This window comes from Citrus clementina, unplaced genomic scaffold (assembly GCF_000493195.1).
Source record: "Citrus clementina cultivar Clemenules unplaced genomic scaffold, Citrus_clementina_v1.0 scaffold_4, whole genome shotgun sequence".
Classification (NCBI taxonomy): Eukaryota; Viridiplantae; Streptophyta; class Magnoliopsida; order Sapindales; family Rutaceae; genus Citrus; species Citrus x clementina.
The window spans coordinates 6057262-6068319 of record NW_006262274.1 but is presented as its reverse complement, the minus strand read 5'-3'; the positions used below and the strand labels follow the sequence as shown (position 1 = coordinate 6068319).

At 35.9% G+C, this 11058-nt stretch overlaps 1 long non-coding RNA gene and 1 other non-coding gene across 2 annotated transcripts; one reads left to right on the top strand and one right to left on the bottom strand.

Moving 5' to 3' along the window:
* The first annotated feature begins 3519 nt into the window (after nucleotides 1-3519).
* Nucleotides 3520-9094, top strand: LOC112099330. Its single transcript, XR_002906129.1, has 3 exons — nucleotides 3520-3558; nucleotides 8873-8912; nucleotides 8992-9094. It is a non-coding gene; the product is annotated as an uncharacterized LOC112099330 (long non-coding RNA).
* Nucleotides 7705-7841, bottom strand: LOC112099388. Its single transcript, XR_002906192.1, has one exon. It is a non-coding gene; the product is annotated as a small nucleolar RNA Z247 (small nucleolar RNA).
* Nucleotides 9095-11058: the final 1964 nt, after the last annotated feature.

Below are 11058 nucleotides of genomic sequence, written 5' to 3'. Positions count from 1 at the left end.
TTTCTTGTTCTTGAGTTCTGGGCATCTCTCTTGAATGCCATTCTTTCTGGCATTGAAAACATTTCTTGCTTTTAGTCTTTTGTTTATTGTTCCCTTGCTTCTTTTTCTTCCCATCATACTTATCAGTTCTTGCTTTTACTGCCAACACTTCTCCAGAGTTCATATTCCCTGACTTTTCTTGCAGCCCTCTAGTATTCAAGGCAGCCTTAACTTCATCCAATGATAAAGTCTGTCTCCCATACATGAGTGCATCAACAAAGTTTGAATATGAGGATAGAAGTGAACGAACCAGAAGCAATGCTTTACCTTTATCATCTAAACCTCATCAATTATTTCTAGTGTATCACAGACTTGGTTAAATTCATCAATGTGGTCTTCGAGAGATGATCCTTCAGCCATCTTTAGTGTGAGCATCATTTTCTTGATGTAAAGTCTGTTGGCTAATGATTTAGTAATATACACCCTTTCAAGCTTTGCCCACAGATCAACCACTGTTCTTTCTCTTGCAACTTCCCTGATCACCGAGTCTCCAAGACTCAAGTTTATGGTACTCCTTGCCTTTTTGTCAATCTCAGTAGCTTGTTGTAGTGTTAGTGATGATGATGATGTGGAGGCTTCTAATCCTTCTTTCTTGATGATAGGTTCTAAGGCATCACCTAGCCCTTGAGTGATCAGTAGTGCCTCCATCTTAACCTTCCAATTGTTGAAGTCATTCTTCCCTGTAAACTTCTCTAGATCAATCTTTGAACCAGCCATACTTGTGTTTGATTTGGAATCCAGGCTCTGATACCAATTGTAGTGTTTAAGAGTGACTAATTATCCAATCAACTCGAAACACTTCTCTAAGATCACAATCAAACAAACAAGATACACCAAGAATCAATCCTGCAGAATACACAAAGAGTCTAGAACTAAAAAGAATTAAGAAAAGAACAAGAGTTAACGTGGTTCAGCTAGCTTCAATCTAGCTTACATCCACGAGAGAAACAGAACCCAATTTTATTGATTGTTCACAGAAGTTACAGAGAGCTTTTCAAGCTGATTACAGAGTCTTTCAAGAAGCATTTGTTTCAATCTCCTCAACTCACAATAGCTCTCACTCTCACTTTTTTTTCTGTTGGCAGAATCAACTGTATATAACAGCCTGTTAATGAATCAGTAACGAACCCAGAAACCAACGTGACTGGCATGTGAACTAACTGATTCTAACGAACCAAGAAAGTAACTTATCCGTGCACGTGAAACTCTCGTGCATCACTTAAACCAAAACGACCTTCATTCATGTCGTTCAAAAGAGTAAGTGTGTTGCTTTCCAAAACGCGACATCAGCTGGTCGTTTTACCAACTGATTTGCTTCATAAAACAACAGCTTGTTTCCTCAATACAAACACGGGAATTACTCTACAAAACAGCATTTATCAGAAGAAGCAAGAATCTCCAGAAGGCTGAAACTAAGGTTTTGAGCTGCAATTTCAGTTTTATTCACCTTTGTTTCTTTTTTTTTGGTTAAACAAGCTAAATTTAACTTGGATTTGATGAATGTACATTTTAAGTGTGTTTCAAGCAAATTTTCTTAAGATTCATTACGTGGCTTGGATTCCAGGTGGATCTGCTGGGCGATCAAGTGGATGCACTCATAGGCTTACTTGAGAAGATATACACAACACTGCATCAACGTTCACCTGTATTGCAACAGCATTTCGAGGTGAGCAATGATATATTTTCTTAAAATTCTTTCATAATATATCTCAGTTTGTGATGCAACTACAACTCTATCATGTCACATTATATGCTAGTATATGTGATATTTGTAATACATATGTCTTCAACATTGTTGTTCTAATTGACGGTAAATTTGTAGGTCTAATTGAAGATACTGAAGCTGTAGGTCTCAGAGATACTGAAGCTGATCCATAAAGAACTAATTGGAGAAATTCATTAAGTTTATCAACAAATGTAGGTAATCCATTCACATACAAAAGGATTATAATACGAAGTTCAAGCAGACACTTTTTAAAGATTATAAAGAGAGATGACCAAGCATGTCACATTATGGTAAGGAGTTGAGAATACAAATTAACGCCATATAGGAATGGCTGCAAAAGAATATTCCATTCAATTCGTTGCTTTCAAGATTCAGTGTAATCTTGTTGCATAGTGATGTTCGTAGGAACATTGGTTTCATCTGCTAGAGATTTGGATCTTGTCTTTGTCGATTGTACTTTATAAAGCTAGTGGTGGATATAGGGTTTCTTTCTGTCAATGGGATGTTAATAGTGTAATTTCTGAATAGAAATCAAAATAAATTTTATTATTTATTAGCTTGTTGTCTACTCTGTGAAACTACATGTCAAAAAGGAGGCATTTAATTATAATTATCTTGTCACTGGCCAGCAATTCGTGGTAAAATTTGCATTGCTGACAGGATCATTGTTATAAAATAACTATTTGACGACGTCAAGTAGAAATTGCAGAGCACCTACTTAAGGTCGGCTGCTCAACAATGTCAACTAAAGCTCATCTTCTTGCGCTCTTCACTATGATTTTTGTTTTGTTCATTGTGTTTTGGCTTTCGCCTTTCTGTGTTTACAAAATAGATTTTGATGGAGGCTATGTATTATGTGTTTTTGTATTCAAGAAATTTCCTCCAATCTCTTCCAGAGACACCGTTGCACCATTAAATTATTATGAAAGTTTCAAAGATCGAAAGTACAACTTGCCTTTGGCTATTGATGAAAAAGAAGATCAGTGAATTTAAGTGACAAGAATTTTAGTGATGTTCTAGCCAAGAATCAGCATGTGATGGTGGCTTTTTACGCACCATGGTGCTTCTAGAGCAAAAACCTGGCTCCAGAATATGAAGCCGCTACCACTGAGCTGAAGGGCAAAGCGGTGCTAGCAAAAGTTAATGCTATCAACGAGATCGAGTTGGCAAAAAGATGGGGAATTCAAGGATATACAACCATTTATTTCTTTGTTAATGGAGTACATATGGATACTTACTACCATAACAGGAAGAAGTGAGTTTTTTTGGAACAGGTGTTTTCTTTTGTTGGATCTTTTTGTTCAATATGATCCTTTTTAATCTGTTATAGTTGTTGAGAAGTGGGAAAAGTTAAAAGGGGCAAGTCTATTATATGCTTGTGCATTTGTTAATAACGAGATCCTTTTTATTTTGAAGGGATGATATTGTGAATTATATAAAGACGAAGATGGCCGGTGATCTTTACACTGTGATGACAACGGAGAATGCAGAGCACTTATTGACAGCTCAATCTACCATTGGTTTGGGATTCCTTAACTCTTTAAAGGTCCATACTCACTTATTTGATTTGAGCAATTGCTTTAGTGTTTCCCTTAATATTTGTTACTGCTATGACAAAAAATTTTAGGGCCTAAAAGGTGAAGCGCTTGCGGCTGCATCAAAACTGCATCCTGATGTTTTATTCTTCCAAACTACTAGAGTTGATGTTGCAAATATGTTTCTGATTGACCCAGAAATCAAATGCCCTGCTCTAGTCTTGCTGGAAAAGGAGTCTAAACAGCTTAGCCACTTTGGTTCGAGTTAGAAATCAGAATAAGGATGTTTGGAAGCTAAGAAAGTAAAAGAAAATTTAAGGATTAGAAAACTCTAGCTCACATGATTTTATTCATTCAACTGAATTAGTAAAACTGTATACAGAGATTGTTTATATACATAGCTGATGCTCAGCTCAATTAGTTAACTAATTATGAAACTAATTCTAACCAGCTATAACAACTTTTAACTAATCACCACGTGAACAAGTGATTACATAACCACCAGGTGCCAGCTGGCATGCCATGTCATCAACTCTCAATTGTAAGCTGGAGCTGATGCTGTCCTCTGCTTTCTTAATATCCCCTCTCAAGCTCAAAGGTCTGCTGACGACATTGAGCTTGGATCTAAAGAAACTAAATTTAGAGAAAGACAAGGGCTTAGTAAGAACATAAGCTACTTGTTCTTCAGTGGGAATGTATCTGATCTCCAATTCTTTTCCAAGCACCTTATCTCTAACATAATGAATATCCAACTCTATGTGCTTAGATTTTGAGTGAAATACAGGGTTGCGAGCTAGCTCCCCTGCACTTTGGTTATCACACCAAAGAATTAGAGTAGGTAATTTAACAATATTAAGTTCTGAAAATAAAGACTGCAACCAAGAGATTTCTGAGCTTGCTGCTGACAGGGCTCTGTATTCACTTTCAGTGCTTGACTTTGCTACAATTGCTTACTTTTTAGAAGACCATGAAATCAGATTGTTACCTAGGTATATACAATAAGCTCCAATTGATTTTCTATCGTCAAGATCACCAGCCCAGTCTGCATCTGAATAGCCTGTTAACCTAATTTCCAGAGTTGTATCATTTCTAAGATAAAGGCCATAAGTGATAGTTGACTGGAGATATCGAAGAACTTTTTTGCGAGCTAACCAGTGCTGTACAGTAGGAGAACTAAGGTACTGATTGAGTTTATGAACTAAATAAGCTATATCAGGCCTGGTGAGAATTAGATACTGTAATCCTCCAACAAAACTTCTGTAGAGTGTTGGATTTTTGAATTCCTGACCCAATGGACCCCTGACATTTCTTTTTAGCTTCAAACCAGTATTAAGTGGAGTATCAGACCCTTTACAATTCTCCATAGAAGCTTTACTCAGCAAGTCTTTAACATATTTTGTTTGAGATAGATGCATTCCTTCATCTAAGTAACTAACTTCAATACCTAGGAAGTATGCAACTAATCCCAGGTCTTTCAAGGCAAAGGCTTGACTGAGTTTAACAATAAAATCCTCTAGTAGAGCAGAATCTGGTCTAGTGACTAGGATATTATCCACATAAATCAATACTATGATTAAGCCCTTTGTATCATGTCTAATGAACAGAGATGTATCAGCTCTTGAATTAAGAAATTGCCAAGTTGTAAGACAGCTCTTCAATTTTTCATACCAGGCTCGTGGAGCTTGTTTTAGACCATAGAGAGCTTTATTGAGTTTGCATATATATCATTCCCTAGTTACAAAGCCTTCTGGTTGTGTCATATATACATCCTCAGAAAGATCTCCATTGAGGAATGCATTATTGACATCGATTTGTCTGACCTTCCACCCTTTAATAACTGCCAAGCTAAGTATTACTCTTACTGTTGAAGATTTCACCACTGGACTGAAAGTTTCTGAATAATTTATCCCTGCTGTTTGGTGAAATCCCTTTGCAACTAATCTGGCCTTATGCTTGCTAACAGTTCCATCTGTGTTATACTTTGTTCTGAATACCCACTTACAGCCTACTAGCTTGTAGGTTGAAGACATTGGCACAAGAGTCCAAGTGTTGTTGTGAATAAGTGCATCATACTCAATTTGCATTGCTACTTTCCATTTTGGATCTGATAATGCCTCAGGAACAGTAGATGGTTCTAAGCTGTTGTGAGTAGTCAGATAAGCCTTTGGTTTAAAGATTCCAGCCTTAGCTTTGGTTGTCATATGATGAGTGGAAATTGAAGGTTTAGGCTGAGATGTATGTGTTGTACAGGGTATTTGTGGTGCTGGTATTTCTGGTGATTGTGATGTAGGTGAAGACAAAAATGTGGAGGTCTGATTTGTAAGTGACTGACATTGAGGTGTATTTGATGACAAAGAATGATTGACAGGGAAGATATCATTTTGATCTACTGCAGTAGCTTTAAGACTATTCGGATTACTATTAGGAACTGACAGGGTAAATTTTTGAGAAAGATTATATTGAAAGTCAGAGGAAGTGTGTTTAGAAGTGGAAGAAAAATTAGGATATGAAGTGTAAGGAAAAGTGGTTTCATTAAACAATACATGACTGGCAATATAAATCTTGCCTGATGAATGAAGACACTTATAGCCCTTATGTGAGGGGCTGTATCCTAAGAAAACGCACTTTGAAGTATGGAAATGGAATTTATGATGATTGTATTCCCTAAGAAAAGGAAAGCAAGAACATCCAAATGTTCTTAGAAAGTTATAATCTGGTTTGTGATGAAAAATTGATTCATATGGAGTTTTCATTGATAGGATAGGTGTTGGTAATCTGTTAATGAGATAGGTTGCTGTATGAAAGGAATCCCACCAGAATTTGATAGGTAATTTAGCTTGTGCAAGAAGAGTGAGGCCTGATTCAGTAATATGTCTATGTTTCCTTTCTACCAAACTATTTTGGTTATGTGTATAAGGATAAGAGTGTCTAAATTCTATCCCCTCTTCTTGAAGATATTTGGTAAAAAGTCTGAATTCCCCTCCCCAGTCAGATTGAAGACATTTAATGGGCTATTCTAATTGCTTTTCAACTTGTGCTTTGAAAATTTTGAACACATGAAGTGTTTCATCTTTGGTTTTCAGGGGAAATATCCAAGTGAATCTAGTAAAATCATCCACAAAACTCACATAATATTTATAACCTTGTATGGAAACCACTAGAGCTGGTCCCCATAAATCAGTATGTAAAATGGCTAAAGGTTGGTTTGTTTTTGTTTCAGTTGCTGGAAAGTGTAATCTATGCATTTTCCCAAGTTTACAAGCATCACATGAATCAAAATCTTTATTTCCATTGATAGGTTTGAAAGAGGAACAAGACTGTATTATATGATTTAAGACCTTAGAGTTAGGATGACCTAGCCTCTGATGTAAAACAGAAGTGCTTAGAAGACACTTAGAGTTCATACAAGACTCTGCTGCTACATTTTGCAAGCAATGATTTGTTTTATTTGAATGACTGAAATTGACAGCTGAAAGCATTGAAAGAGGAACATTTAAGGCATTAGACTCAACACTAGCAATATGACCTTGAAAGGAAGACTGAGGAGAAACTAATAGCAATCTGTACAAGCCTTTTTCAGCCTTGCCCTGCAGTATGATCAAATTCTTCACCCTGTCCTTCATAAAAAAAAGTTTATCAGTAAACTCAACTATGATATTGTTGTCTTTGGTTAGTTGGGAAATGCTTATGAGGTTTTTGGTTATTTGTGGAACTAAAAGTATATTGTTTAGTTTAATCACAGTAGAATCAGTGCAGTTGTGCATTCTCAGAATAGCTTTTCCAATATGTGTAATATTTAGGCCAATACCATTACCAATAATGAGTTTAGATGTACCTGCAAATGATTCAGAAATCTGCATATTGTTCATGTCATTTGTGAGGTGATAAGTGGCACCACTGTCAAGGTACCAATTTGCATCAGATGATCCTTCCATGTTTGACAGATATGCTGATTTCGGATTCCTATTTGGAGGTGGTCTATAAGCTCCAGAGGTAATAAACTCTTCCAGCTTCCAGCATACATTGGCTATGTGACTTATTTTGAAGCAAACTTGACAGGTAGGCTTAGAAGGATTCCACTGAGATTTAGGATTTCCAGGTGCTTTGCCATTATTGACAGCATTATTATTATTCCAGTTTCCTCCTCCTCCTCCTCCATAATTTCCTCTGTAACCATTATTTCCAGCACTTCCAATAGCAAAACCATTTCCTCTGTAACCACTGTTTCCAGAATTTCCAGCAGCATTACTATAGCCTGAATTATATCCAAGGTTACCAAAACATTTTCCTCTTAAGAAGTTTCCTCTCTTAGGTCCTCTATTTTGTGCAAAGTTAGCTTCTAAATTGTGTTTAACATCCATATTAGCAAGCATATGAGTTTGTTGATCAATCCTAGCCTCTTGAGTTAACAGCATAGCATAAGCCTTATTAACATTCATTTTCCTAGTTCATACTTGTCCAGTAATGTAAGTAGCAACAGAATTATAATCAGGACCTAGACCAGAGAGTACATGTAAAATCAAATCATCATTGCTTAGTGCACTTCCTGCTGCAGCCATGTTATCAGCAATAGATTTCATTTTAATGAAGCATTCAGTCATTTTAAGATCATCATTTCTAGTTGAATTCATCAAATATCTCAGATTTAAGAGTCTAGACTTTGATTAAGATCCAAAATGAGTTTCAATAGCTTTCCATACCTCCAATGAAGTCTCAAGGTTGAATACCAGACTGATGATACCTTCACTCATAGATAAAAGAAGCCAATCGAGAAGTATTTGATCTTGTGCTCTCCAGGTTGCAAACTCTGGATTCTCCACATATCCAAGATCATCACCACATCTCTGAGAAGTATGAGAAGGAGGTGGAGTGATTGACTCATCGATGAATTTCTCAAGTCTATTTCCTCGAATTGAAGCAAGAACTTGAGATTTCCAGATCAAATAGTTGGATTGATCAAGCTTAACAGGAGTATTGAAAGTGAAATTGACGGTTGTTGAATTAGTAGTAGTATTTAAAGAAGAGGCAAGATTCACGGATGCCATTTTTGGCTCTGATACCAAGTTAGAAATCAGAATAAGGATGTTTGGAAGCTAAGAAAGTAAAAGAAAATTTAAGGATAGAAAACTCTAGCTCACAGGATTTTATTCATTCAACTGAATTAGTAAAACTGTATACAGAGATTGTTTATATACACAGCTGATGCTTAGCTCAATTAGTTAACTAATTATAAAACTAATTCTAACCAGCTATAACAACTTTTAACTAATCACCACGCGAACAAGTGATTACATAACCACCAGGTGCCAGTTGGCATGCCATGTCATTAACTCTCAATTGTAAGCTGGAGCTGCTGCTATCCTCTGCTTTAAAGTCTAGGCTACTAATGTGAGCTTCCTTAATAGTTCGTAAAACAAATAATCTCTGTAATGATTTTAAGTGCTTCAAATGGAAGATTTATACATGCCCTGTCCGTTTTTTGCTTCATTTTCTCAGATGTTTCTTTTACTATATCAGTAATTGATGATTTCATATCATTGAATAAAATTCCTCCGATGATTACTTACTCTAGGGAAACTACTCCATTGATTTTAAATTCCCCCTTGAAATTGGTAATTATCATTTTACATCTTTTCCTCGGGAAAATGTGAAAGATTTATGGTTTGAACATGTTCCTAAATTTGTTCTCAGTTATGGCTTTTTGCGGCTGTGCATGATTCTGAGGCTAAATCAATATTTCAAGAGACAGCTAGAGCTTTCAAAGGCAAGGTAAATGCAGAGACTTGTATTTGGTAGATTAATCTCTATAGCGAGCTCAAGCAAAAATTGTTGAAACTTGATAATTGAAAGCTATTTAAATTAATTGTCTGTCAAAATAATTTTATCATTATGATTTTATATTATCTTGATCATTGTTTGCCAGCTTCTCTTTGTGTATTCACAAATTTACCCGAAACTTAAGGGACAAATTTTTGACTATTTCGGTGTCACATGTTATACTTCAAGAGTGAGTTTCCTGCTTTACCTTGATTATGTGAAATCTTTATGATTGTGGTGTAGCTTTTTTTTTATACATCAATATGAAAAAAATGGGTTACTGTACAAATTTACTTGCAGGTAATTGCTGTCGCTAGCATTCGCAAACGCAAGAAGTATGTATTGAATGGTGAACTGACCCTGAGCAATGTCAAGGTTTGCATTCTTTTCACCATAATTGTTATTATATTTTTTTTCCTAATGCAGAAAATGGCTTAAGATTCACAATTCTGTCATGATTTGAGATCCTGCAGTCATTTGCATTGGATTTCTTAGGAGACAAGTTGAGGAACCAAAAGTGAAAAACAACTCTTTCTCAAATACAACTTCAGCAAAAGTTATTAGCTAGACTTCCAGTACCAGATATGATGACTAAAGAAGCAATTTAGTGTATCTGATTCAAAATTCCTTTCCCACAAAATGACTGGATGCAATAAGAAGTGCTGTTTAACTTAGATATTCCAGTTAATCACTATTCATGCCTTCATATTTGATCCTTTACATTAGCAGGGGTTTCTTTTGCTGACTACTTTTAACTGCGGCGGAGGTCACATTAAATAATGGCATATGTTCTATATATAAAAATATCTATCAGACCTTTAATTATATTCATTTAACTCATTGATAACCGCATTCAATAGATAAACATCAATTGATAACCAAAATGATCAAGCACCTTGTTAGATTGCAAGAAAAATAAGAGCAAATTTTTATTATTTTTTCTCATGAAACACGTCGCAAGTTCTAATACAAAGACCAAACTACCAAAATCAAGAACTTTTGGGTTATATTTTTCTTTTAAGAGAACGTGACACAAACGGTACACAGAGATGTTTCCCGTTTTTGAACTAAGAAGAAATGTCACTCTAGTCCCAATTGAAATGAGAAAGCAAGAGACGCAAGTTTTCGTTAGTATGTGATATTTATAACAATATGTCTTTGACATTGTTGTTCCAATTGGTAGTGAATTTGTGTAACTCTGCATACGTCTCAGAAATACTAAAGTTGATCTAGAAAGAAATAATTGGAGAAGTTAATTAAATTTGTGAACAAATATAGGTATTCCATTCACATACAAAAAGTTTCTAATACAAATTCCTAGCAGATGTTTTTTAAAGATTATAATAAGAGATGATCAAGATTCAGTGCCGGTACTGTTCCATAGTGATGTTCACAGAAACAATGGTTTTATGAGATATAGACATGGATCTTGTCTGTATCGATTGTGCTTTGTCAGGCTAGAGGGTTCCTTTCTATCAACAATGTGTTAATAATGTAATTTCTGAATAGAAATCAAAATACTTTAAAAAAATATTTTTAGCCTTTTGTCCGCATCTTTGACAATAAATAACACGAGGGGCATTTAATTACTGTTGAGTTGTGTCCCATATTGGCTAGTAAAGGGGAGATGGTTGGGTTTATAAGGTGGTAGGTCACTTCACCTAAAAGGCTAGTCTTTTGGGTTGGATACCTAGAAAGCTTATGCTAAGTCCCCCCAACAAGTGGTATCAGAGCTAGACCGTAGTAGCCGGAATGTGGTGGTGGAACAACTCAGGTGTGTCGTACGAAAGGACCGGAGTCCAGCGGTGGTTTCGTCCGAGGAGGGGATTGTTGAGTTGTGTCCCACATTGGCTAGTAAAGGGGAGATGCTTGGGTTTATAAGGTGGTAGGTCACTTCACCTAAAAAGCTAGTATTTTGGATTGGATACCTAGAAATCTTAT